Raw genomic sequence first — 12162 nt, 5'->3', positions numbered from 1 at the left:
CTTGTTGGACTGTCATTGGTTTTGGGTGGTTCAGGCTTCTTTTTAGAATCCCCTTACCATTTCTTTTAAAACGTCTGTTTACCTGAATTTTGTTGAGACTGTTTATTCTTATTTCTGACAAAAAACTGGATGAGTAACTATAGAATCCCATAGAAAATTTGGAAAATGAAGGCTGAAAAAAATTAGAGATTCCCTAGATCAGTTTGCCCCTTTCATCACACTTTTTTGATCACCTCTGCACCAAAGGGAGCAAACATTAAATCTCTGTCCAAGGGAGAATTTAAAATCTCATTTTAACATCATCTAGGAGGGTTCTGAGAAAGCAGCCATGCAAACCAACTGAAATCAGTACCTGTCGCTATAGCCCTGGAAGAAGTATCAGCAGAGTCATACACACACTGTAAAATATAAGAAACTAAGTTATTTAAAGCAGATTTTTCTTCACAAAAAGAACATGCTAATAAACACATCTTATACTTTCAGAATTTGTCAAAATAAACTAACATACAAGTATGACAATTCAAAATTCTGAAAATAAAAGTTGCAGAAATATACAATTTTTCCCATACCTACTAATAATTTCCCATTCTTATCAGAAAGGACATGTCTGGAATTAACTAATTGCTTAGGAACAGTAGGACCAACTAAAGCTATAGATGCTGGGTCAGGTTTGGGAATAGTGTACAACTATTTTACTGAGAACTTTTATACATCCTATCTGCCTTTTAGGGGCAGCAGACTATCAGGAAAATTGCAGGCAGTAACATGCTTATGCTAAAACGCACAGAAGAGGTGGAATGGGTGTTGGGGTTCTGGAAAATCCTTCTGTAACAACTCGTAGTATTTTCTGAGGGCTACAGAAACCTCAGTGATTCAGAAATCTGGAGGGAAAAAAAATTGCATCTGTCCTTGCATCTTCCTATTCAGATTCAGAATCTTAAATCACTTCAAATAAGAGGAATTTCTCTTTCTTTTACCAGAAACTACTTTACAAAAATGATCAACAGTTTGAATTAAACCCTGAGCCAGACTCAGTAAACTGCTCCTATCCAAATAAATTTGAGGGGGAATAGATACAGGCCTTTTTTGACAGGAAATATGGGGCCATCCATATTTCTAATGGCAGCAGTTGCTTTCCAGGGATGGGCACAGCATTCTAACACTACAGGGAAACCTTCCCTGTTCTCCCTCCCAGGACCAACAACAGTGTTTCTTCGTTGTGGACTGAGGGGACATAGAGAATATGGTTAACTCCCAGTCCATAGTGACTGTTGGTGCTGCACCAGAAGGACTGGGGTAAAAAAATGAGTAGTGTAAAGTACAACAAATGGCCACAGAGTCACTCACCTGCTACTGAGGCAAACAGAGCCTGCTGTGGTGGAGAAGGCTGTTGATTATTTTTTTCTTTATATGGCTGGAAGTAGACTGCTCCACAGTCAAGCCAAAAATGGTGCCTCTTTCCCTGGGGAAACAAGCAGGAACTGCCGATAAAATCACTACCATACCACAAGTTACTTTTCTGACAGAAAAGCACAGTAAAAAGCACTTTAAAACACTAAGGTTTCTTTCTGGGGATAAACTCTTGGCTATGTTTGTAAGGGCCTCAGGGCCACTAGCCTAGTAACCTCCTATGATCCTAAGCCAGCCCCACAAAAGAAAAATCAACACAATTTGTCTACACACAAAAAAATTCCATTATTTTACACTACTTTTAAACTAATGAGACCTCCATTAAAAAGTACACTACCGTCTTGAGACAGTCCATTAAAACAAAACAGTCCTAGCTTTAAAATAACTTTCCTGCAAAGAACAGTAATAAACAAAATTAAGAAAATGGATGTTTTTTTCCCCTCAAAGGAAACGTATCTGTCCAGCAAAGGAGAGCACAAGCTGACCATTGATCCTCAAAACCTCAGAGGAGTGTAGTCTTCAGCAGTAAAGTTCTGAAGGCCTTCATGCCGAAACTTGTCTTTTAGTTAGCTCAGCTCGAGCTACTTGACAGTTTGAACACAATGAAGGTGTCCTTAACGTTTTAAAGCTGGTTGGCTGCTATAGCCAAGGCTACTACAACAGTGATCAATATGACAATCATCAACAATCATACTTCATTTTCTTCACTTTTTCAGTGTTTTTTTCCTACTGAGACTGCACAGTTGATGGAATTTTCATCAAGTGTCCAGGTTCGTAAATTCATGTTAAATGCCAAAGCCATCACCAGAAGCAATGACTGCCAATATAAGCAGCTATATTCCACTGGCTTATTGTTCAAACCAGAGTTTCAACAAAATGCTGTAAAAGATGACACCAACAGGTCTGGAGATCATACAGTATTGGTCACCTCTTATGTAAACAGGGTGCAACGTTACATAAACAAGAAAAAGCAGTCACATTAGAGCTACAATTATATGGCAGAAAATGACCTCCCCATTTTCCACACATTAAACCAAGAGACAATCTGAAATCCAAATGTTACTTAAATTCTAGACAATTAGATGACGGCTGATAGTAGGCAGCAGCTAGAAGAAATTATATTGCATGGTGGTGTGGATAATGGAGCTTCTTAAGTGTCACCCTTTTAGGCAGTCAATGGTTGGAACAACTAGTGAACTGACTTTGTACTGTGTGCAGGATAGTAGATATCTTAGTTGCTCTCCAGTGACAAATTAGGTAAATTTGCCAAGTATTTGAGATGCACAATTGAGAACATAATGGGAGATTATGTTTTGCTAGCCAAACTTACAGGTAGATCCTTAACATTCACATTCAATTTATTATTCACCTCAGACACTTTCTTCTCCCTTCAAACAAGCATTAGCTACACCTTTACCCAATCTGTCCTCTGCAGCAGCTCCTAAGGGTTTAAGACCTATTGCTAACATATCCACTACCAAAATCTATAAAAAATATATTGTGTAATGGTTTTAGCACACTGACAGATCTTTATTCAGTTACTGCCATAATTTACACTAGTACAAATGAGGGCCTCCTTACTGTGGAGGGTCTTTAAAGACATGACTTTAGCTTTCAAACAAATTAAACATGCTCTGATATTAGCCAAATTGTAAAAAGTTAAATTTCGGAGACAAAACCAAGAACAGTTAATGAATTTTATTTATGTTTTTTATTTTTTTTTATTTATCCTTTGCTGCCTGGGTTAATTCCCACATGCTAGTAGCCTCTTTTCAGCGAAGACCTGAGATAATATTACTAGGGGAAATTTGGCCAGGACATCAGGGAACTTCTCCCTACTATTCTTCGATAGGTGTTGTGGGACCTTTAACATCCACCTCAGCTACCAACTCAGGTACCTGGTTCCTCAGTTTAATGTCTCATTCAAAGTACAAAATACTTAGGAGTGCAGCATAGTGTCAGCAATCCATCTACGTGGTGTGGGAATAGAACCCAAAGTCTTCTTCACTGAAGGCGTGAGCGCTACATGCTGCAATTACTTAACTGATGTTTTCAAGTTTCTGTAGATTCCATGTTGTCCAGCACAGGGACCTCTCAATGAACAGAACCCCAGGAGTCTGTTTTGAGGAATTTAATGTTCTCATTTATCAATAAAACTTTACCAAACTGCCTTCTGAATTTAATACTCTGCATAGATGATATTCATTTACTTAACACAGGCAATACAGTAACAGTTTCCAAGAGAAACTGCAAACAGACTTCACAGGCTTTTGCAACTGAACTTACAAGCTCTTCATGAATACAAACAAATCAGGTGCTATACTTTTGCTACTGCATGCAGTCTAATGGATTCCTACCCTCTGATTCTCCATGAGCCATGAAAAAAGTTGTGTCTTACCATAATGTTCCATCTGTGTTGTTCATCTTTTTTCATTCATCACTGATGGGGTTCAGTTCAGAGCCCTCAGAACTGAGTTGGCCTTTTTACCAAGCTCACGCCAGCCAAAAAACTCTCAAGCTAAGCTTCTACCCAGAATGTCCTTCTCCCCGTTACCCCAGATCGAATTTGCTACAGATAGACAAGTAAAGCAGAGGCCACATCTGCGCAAATACCCTTGGACACCACTTGGACACAAAGCATCCCCCAGGAGCCTTTGGAGGGGGAAGGAGGGTGGGAAGTGATGAATGAAAGAAGATGAACAACACAGCTGGAACGTTATGGTAAGACATAACTTCTTTATCTGATGATGTTAATCTTCTTTCCATTCATCAATGATGGGACAGAATCCCAAGTTACCTTGAGGTCCATGGGCGGCCCCTTATGGAAGAACATTCCAGAGTACCACTGAACTGAAGGCAGCTCTCTCTCTCTCTGGGGGCCAAGCCCAATTTGTAATGATTGATAAAGATATGATGCTTAGCCAAAGTGGCTGCTGTGCAAATGTCATCCATGGAAGCCCTGGAATGGAAAGCTACAGATGTTGCCATAGATCTAGTGGAGTAAGCTTTAACTTTTGGCATAGGTTCTTTTATGAGGGAATAGATAAAACGTATGCAGTCCCTTAGCCATTCTGAAAATGTAACCTTGGAAACAGCATTTCCCATTCTAGGTCTCAGAAAAGGAGATGAAAAGCTGTTCAGACTTACCGATAGGTTTGGTCCTGTCTAGGTAAAAATCTCAGTTGCCTATGTACATCCAAGGAATGTAGGCAGTACTCGCCTTTACTGGAAAATTCTGGAAAGAATACTGGTAGGTCAATGGTCTGGTTAATGGAAAATTCAGAAAACTTTGGGAAGGAAGGATGGGTTCGTCCAGAGTGATACTTTCTCTTTATGGAAGACCAGATCGGGCCTCTTGATACACAATGCCTGCAGCTCCGAGACCCGTCAGGCTGACGTGATGGCTACTAAGAACAGGACACAAACTTTATGTCACAATTTGCTGCAGGTTCAAAGGGTTTTTGAGTCAAAGACTGAAGGGCTTAAGTGAGGTTCCATGGTTCCACAGGCTGTCTGACAGGAGGCCTGATATGACAGGCTCCCTTGAGAAAGGACTTGCATAGACGTAAAGAGATGAGAGGGGTGCCATCTATACCATTGTGGAAATTAGAAATCACCACCAGGTGTACTTGTACAGTAGAGGCAGAGGCTTCATTATCAAAAAACTTTGCAAAGTATTGCAGCACCGCAGTTACTGGAGCCAAATACGGGTCTAGCATGTTATCCTTACACCAGATGGAGACCCTTTTCCATTTATCCTGATATATTCTTCTGGAGAATAGTTTATGAGAGGCCAGAATGATGTCTCGAACAGGTGAGGTGAGATTAGCTTGCCTGGCAACTAACAAAAGTGGATAAACCAAGCCATTAGCTTGAGACTGGACAGATTCGGGTGGCTCAACCCTTGGGGGTGAGTAATCAGATCTGGAAGAGGGTCCAGAATCCACAGTGGGGATATTAGGTGAGGCTGAAGGAAGGAGAACCAAACTTGTCAAGGCCAGAACAGAGCTATGAGGATCACCTTACATCTCAACCAAAGAGCTTTCTTTAGAAATTGTGGAATCAGGGGAATGGGAGGATAAGCGTAAAGAAGTCCCATGGGCCAATCATGGATTAGAGCATCCCTCGGAGACTCCCCCACCAGGGGAAACAGGGCATAATAGCTGCTGCACTTGTTCAATGGGGAGGCGAAAAGATCACAGCAAGGCTGGCCCCAGTGTCTGAAGATTTCTGTCGCCACCTCAGAATTGAGGGACCACTTGTGAGGCAGGAGGATGCATCTGCTCAGTTTGTCCGCAATTACGTTGGAGCTCCCCTGGATATGCATTGCTATCAGAAAGCAGTTAGAAGCTATCGCCCACTGCCAAATTCTCATGGCCTCTCGACACAGGGGGTAGGATTTGGTTCCTCCTTGCTAGTTGATATACCAGACCACTGACATGTCTGACTGAATTGCAATTGTGCCAGAAGGGAAAACCAAATGAAAAGCCTGCAACGCTAACAGCACCACTCTCAGTTCCAGAATGTTGATATGCAGGTGGGCCACTGAGGTGGACCATGCACCTTGGACCGTCTTTCCCTGGAAATGCCCCCCCCCACCCGATCAGGGAAGCATCCGTGGTCACAATGGCCCTGGGCTGAGGGTGTTGAAATGGGGGATTCCAAAGTTCTGCGTCTGGCCTCATCCACCAAAGGAGGTCCTGTTTGCAGGAGTTGGTCATTTGAATCTGGTAACTGAGGGGGTGATTGTTCAGAAACAACTGACAAAGAAAGAGCCATTGTAGGATTCGCATGTGTAGCTTCACTAGGGGCACTATTGGAATTAAAGCTGCCATGGATCATAGGGCCTGAAGAACCTCCCTTGCTGATACTTTTGTTTGACAGAGTATCACTCGGAGGTGGAGTCTGTTCAATACCCGGTCCTGTCTAGTGTCACTCCCAAATCACACTGCTCCAATAAATTCTATTGTGTAGGAGTAACATTTGATTTTTCCCAATGTACTGTTACAATTTTTGCCAGAGATAATGTATAATGCAGTGCTGTTACCAGAAGACGCTTGGTGGGGGCAGTGAGCAGCCAGTTGTCCAATATGGAAACACACGGAATCCTTGTAGTCTCAAGTGACCACTGCCATGCACTTCATGAACACTCTGAGGGATGTAGAGAGACCAAACGGCAGGGTACGAAATTGATAATGACTGGCCCCTAGCCAGAAGTGAAGCAGACTCCTGGAGTGTTTGTCCATTTTGATGTGTTAATACGCATCCCAGAGATCTATCGAGCACATCCAATCTCCTTCCCTTAAAAAAGGAGAATGGATTGAACCGTGACCATCCGGAATTTGGTTTAGGTGACAGACTTGTTTAAGCTGCTGAGATCCAAAATTGGTCTCCAGTCCCCTGTCTTTTTTGGCACCAAAAAGAATCTCAAGTAGAATCTCGATCAGTATTGGTCTGGTGGGACTGTTTGGATGACTTTTTTTGAGACATCTTTATCATCTCTGAAGCTGCTTCTTCCCTTTGACTGGGTGGAACGTCGGGAAGCTTTTTTGGAAGATTTGGTTGACAAGAAAGGGGAATGGTGTAACCTCTGGTGATTAGCTAGGTGCAGAAAAAAAATGACCCCCAACTGCTTCCAGAGGTAAGAAATCAGGCTGCTCCCTCAGGAGCGCTGGTAAGGCTGTCCAGAGGAGTCCCTCTGCCTTTGTAGGGGCGTCTTCTGGAATTGTTACCCCCTCTGCCCCTGGGGGTATCACCATATGTGGCACGGAAAGGACCCCGAGATGTTTTGTACCACATTTTCCCACTTCTCTGATTCCTGGAGAAGGTACATTGAGGACTGGAAAATCGTAGGCCTACAGCAGACAGGGTCTTACCATCTTGCTCATACCTGGCTAGCATGTCCTTCACTTTGGAGCCAAAATGGGACAATGCTTTGATGGGAGCATTCAAAAAGGAAGACAAAAGAGGTCCATGAGATCACAAATGCGCATCCAGGCAGGACGCCTCATGACAATGCCCGAGCCCACTGCTCTAGCCACCCCTTTGGTCGCATGTGATAGCAACCTCATGGATGCATTCGAGATCGATTCCAGGGTTACGAGCTGCGAGGCCACTTTGTTCCTGACCTCAACAGACAGCTGTCCGAGTGTCCCAGAGAGTTCGGAGATCAAGCCCCTCTGGAGCCTCGTAAAATGTGCCAAATAGTTCAGTGACTGTATAGCAAAGGTCCCTGATGAAAAAACTTGCTTCCCAAGTCTGTCCATCACCGGTGACTCCCTGCTGAGTGGGTGGACAGCGGGACTTTCCTCAGCCAAGTCCTTTTTCGTGGCAGCCGTTACCACAATAGCATCAATTGGTAACTCTCTGGACCAATGCCGGTTCTCCTCTGGAGGGAAAAGAATTTTGTCAGGTCACCGAAGGATCACTTCAATGGAATCAGGATTCTTCCAAGCACGCTGCACGAGCTCATCGGCAGGCGGGGTCACTCAAGAGGTAGAAAGCCGAGCACGGAAAGCCTGCAGGAACACGGACTCCTCAGACGAAGGGTTGGAGGGCTTCCAGTCACCTCTCTATTTTAGCATTTCTAGGATGTCTCCAAAGGAGACATCATCAGGAGGTGACTGTGGGGACCCTTCATCATCATCATAATCTGTGTCTTCCATTAAAGACTCCTTGGGTGAGTCCATGTGCTTTCTTCTTGCACGTCCTCTTTCGAGGGGGCTCCTCAGTGGGGGTCTCTGAGGAGGACTTGGAAGACCTGGTACCATGAATAGGGGTGTCCTGTGGCTTCTAAGCCTGGTGCCCAGTGAGGGGTGGTCTGTGGCAGCTGTAGCTCAGGGGGTGAAAACTGGGGTTCTGACATCAAAGGAGTGCTTCCAGAAGTAAGAGCCCTCTCCAATGCGTGGAAAGCAGGTTTGCCCGAAGATGGATGGGAGCCCAGAACCAAGAAAGACAACTTCAGGACCGGGGTCACATCCCACTCCAACGAACCTGTCCCCACGGATGGGGCCTCAAGCAGGATTGGTGCGGTCATGGCTATTGGCACAGAGGAAGGAACCAAAGACAAACATGGATCCGTGCCCAGAGCTGAGGTGCCCCGTCCCCCCAATCCCCAGACTGAGGAAGGACCGGTTCCGCAGGAACCGAAGACCAAAGGGGCAAACCCAGAGCTTGAGTGAGGTCCACTATAGGCGCCAAGATGATGGGTTCAGAGGAGGATGTTGGAGCAGAAAGCTTCAGAACTGAAATGCTCGAAGGGGGAGTGTAAGGAGGAGTCCGTGGAGAAACCAACCCAAGTCCTCCAGGCGGATGGGTCTTAGAAAGTGTGAGTATCCCCCTGGCTGCCAACAGCTGGTCCACAAGACACACCACATTGTGTTCTGACAGGCTCCTGATGGATCTAGTGTATCTTCCGGATGGAGAGTCAGGTCGGTCAATGAACGGGGCTATATATCTGGCCCGCGAACGGATCTAGGGAAGGGGCGTATCGGGTCCATGGTGAAGGTCTGCCGGCACCGAAGTCTCAAGTTTCGAGACCAGGATTAATGGGTTCAGATCCAACTTGCAAGCACAAAAATACCAACAAACTAAAAAACAACTTCAAATATGTACAGTTGTAAATCATCTCTCAAGAGATTTCTTTTTCAGTACACATTTTATACAACAAAAATCATTCAGTCCTGGATAAACAAAAGCATCAAGTCTAAGTTGCCAAAATAAGGAATTCCAACAATGCTTTAGCAAAGCATGTGTTGGATAATTCTGGGCACCATTTTCTGTATTTTATTAATTATTAAGTTAAGAAGGGATCTCGTGGAGGGCCATGGCAGTTACTACTTGAAGAAAAAGAGCTTTACTGGCAACTTAGACTTAATGCTTTTGCTTATCCAGGACTGAATGATTTTTGTTGTATAAAATGTGTACTGAAAAAGAAATCTCTTGAGAGATGATTTACAACTGTACGTATGTGAAGTTGCAATTGTACATAATTTTTCAGTGTGTGTGTGTGTGTGTATATATATAAAATTTTTATTATTCTTTTTATAATTATGTTTTATATATGTTTCTATACCTTTTGACGTTTTGTACCTTTAAATTTTAAAAGGGGTAATGATGTCATAGAGGGAGTTTCTCTATATATTTTAGCATCTGGAAATGTTATTTTGTCTGAAGAAGTTCACGTATTGGAAGTGTTCGAAATCGCTTACCTTTACTTGTTTATAAAGCTGTTTTGGAGTATACCCTTGCCTTTGTTGTTTTTCAAATCCAACTTGGTTGAAAAAAACGCTCGTGCGGAAGTGGCACTCTGAGCCGAAGCGGTAGGTTCCAAAATCGTAACTGATGAAGGAATTGAAGGCGTGCCCTGAGCCGTAGTGGAGTCTATCATCGGTGCTGGAGGCAAGATCGGTGCCGAAGCTGGCGCCGGTACCGCAGGTTTCGAGATGCTCGGAGCCAACAAGGACAGAGCCGCAGAGGCAGATTTATGCTCCGAGGACAACTTGGTGACCTTTGATTTCACAGGCTTACCCTGGTCACCCGATAGTGAGGAGAGAACCCAGTGGGACCTCTTTTTGTCTTTTGTAGGAGGGGCTGAAAACTCAATCGTAGAAATGGCCTCTGAAAAGGGAGACTTAAGTAACCCTTTCAGTATCAGTTTATTTTTGCGCTCATTAAGAGTGCGTTGACTGAAACTCTGACAAATGTCACAAGGAAGTTGCACCGAAAGGTGGGGCACCCCCAAACAGTATACACAATCATCGTGAGAATCACTATTAGGTAACTTGCCACTACATGAAGCACAATGCTTAAACCCTGAAGTACCTTTCTTACCCGACATCTTGACAGAGACACCCTACAGGCAAACAGTTTAACCAGACTGTACTAATAAGTCAAGCACAGTTCAAAAAAGCCACACAGTTGTATCACTGTGGCAATATGTATAAGTAAAACAGGAACACCTTACTGAAAAAACACTAACAGGCTAGGAAAGAAAGGAGAAATGCCAGATATGGTATTGAAAGAATACCACAAGGGTAAGGGGAGAAGGCCGTACCAACAATGGTACTTGAAAGCTTACCAATGGGTAGAGCAGAGAAGAAAGATCAAGGCCTGACAGAAGAAAAAAAAAAAACTAGAGATATTAATCGCTCACTAAAAGAGAAAATATCAAAAGTTTTTCACACAAAATATTAAATAAATTTCCACTTAGTTGAGAGCTCGGCTGAAATGCGGCTTTACGGCTACACGGCAAAAAGAGATCTGGGGTAACAGGGAGAAGGGCATTCTGGTAGAAGCTTAGCTCAAAAGTTTTTTGGCTGGCGTGAGCTTGGCAAAAAGGCTGACTCGGTTCCAAGGGCTCAGAACCAAACCCATCAGTCATGAAAGGAAAGAAGATTAACAACATCAGATCAATTCTCTCTCTAATGTGACTGAACAAAAATGCTTACTTAACACTAGACTGCAGTCTGTCCTTCAAATTGAAGGAACAGTACATATAAATAGGTTCATAGGTGTGTACTAGGCTAATGGCCCTGGAGCCTTTACAAGCCTAGCCTAGCCCACAGAAGTGTCCTGGCATCGTGCCGCTCAACGTTAGTTCCCAGTGTCTCGATCAAGTACAGCCACTGGAATGATCCCCGGGGTGAACTTTCTATTACCCATCCACTCAGCAAGATTTCCTTGAAGAGGGACAGCGAGGTGCTCTGCTTGACATGTATGTGAAGTCCATTCCAGAGCAAGGGAGTCTCTGGGTGAGGAACCTGTCCTTCCAGCATGTTCTGTTGATTGTTGTAATGAGGTTGAGGTCTCTGGAGCGTGTTGTGGAGGGACTGGGATTTCTTTAGACATAGCATTTCTAACAGAGCTGGGTCAGACATGGCTTTGTAAGTCAAGCAAAGATCACCTCTAAGTAGGCGATATGAGACAAAAGAATAGCTGGGGTCGTTTGAGTCTGTCCATGCAGGACATGTGTTTAACGCCTACGATCCTCTTAGTGAGGTACTTCTGTGGCATCTCCAGCTGTTGCAGGTGTCTAGTGAGGTACACGCCAAATGGGGCATTATACTCAATGATTGGTCTAATGAAGGAAGAGTACAGAGAGATGATGACCCCCTTCTTCCTGGATGCAAAACCCTTGGTAATGAGATGTGCCACACAGAAGGACTTTCTGACCACAGTGGCAATGTGGTTGTGGAAGGAGAGGTTGCTTTTTTTGGCGTTAAAGGCCATGGTTTCGACACCAGTCATTGGTCTCAGTCAGGCCTTTCTGTAGGATGTCTGCATCACTTGGGGAGTTAATAAATGGCTCCCAGCTTGCAGTTGTCTGCGACCTTGATCAGCCAGAGTCCCTTTGTGTTGACCTGGACTTCTGAGATGTAGATGCCGAACAGGAGAGGACCCAGGACCAACCCTGTGGGACTCCACTCGTGATTGGTCGGCAGTCTGACTTTGGAGTCTACTACTTTCACACTGTGTGTTCTACCTGTGAGTCAATTTGCAACCCACCTAGTGATATAGGGGTTGATGCCTAGTTTGGTGAGTTTATCAATAATTCCCGAGTGAGGAATGGTATCAAAGGCCTTGGCCAGATCGAGGTAGGCTATATATACTGCCTTACCTTCAGCCACAGCCCTGGTGACTTGACTCAAAGAAGTCAACCAGGTTGAGCAGGCATGATTCCCTTTCACAAAGCCAAATTGTGTGAGGCCTAGAGTTTGGAGACTTCCTATATCTTTGTTAATCAGGTCCATG

General features: G+C 44.0%; 1 protein-coding gene across 6 annotated transcripts in view; it reads right to left on the bottom strand.

The window, feature by feature from the left end:
* ST7 (suppression of tumorigenicity 7) overlaps window positions 1-12162 on the bottom strand; it is a 1957536-nt gene that overhangs the window by 892339 nt on the left and 1053035 nt on the right. The gene's annotated exons all lie outside the window — the stretch shown is intronic.

Source organism: Protopterus annectens, chromosome 11.part0, assembly GCF_019279795.1.
Source record: "Protopterus annectens isolate FY-2018-M chromosome 11.part0, PAN1.0, whole genome shotgun sequence".
Lineage (NCBI taxonomy): Eukaryota > Metazoa > Chordata > Ceratodontiformes > Protopteridae > Protopterus > Protopterus annectens.
Note: the sequence above shows the minus strand (reverse complement) of the source record. Positions and strands in the feature narration are given on the sequence as shown.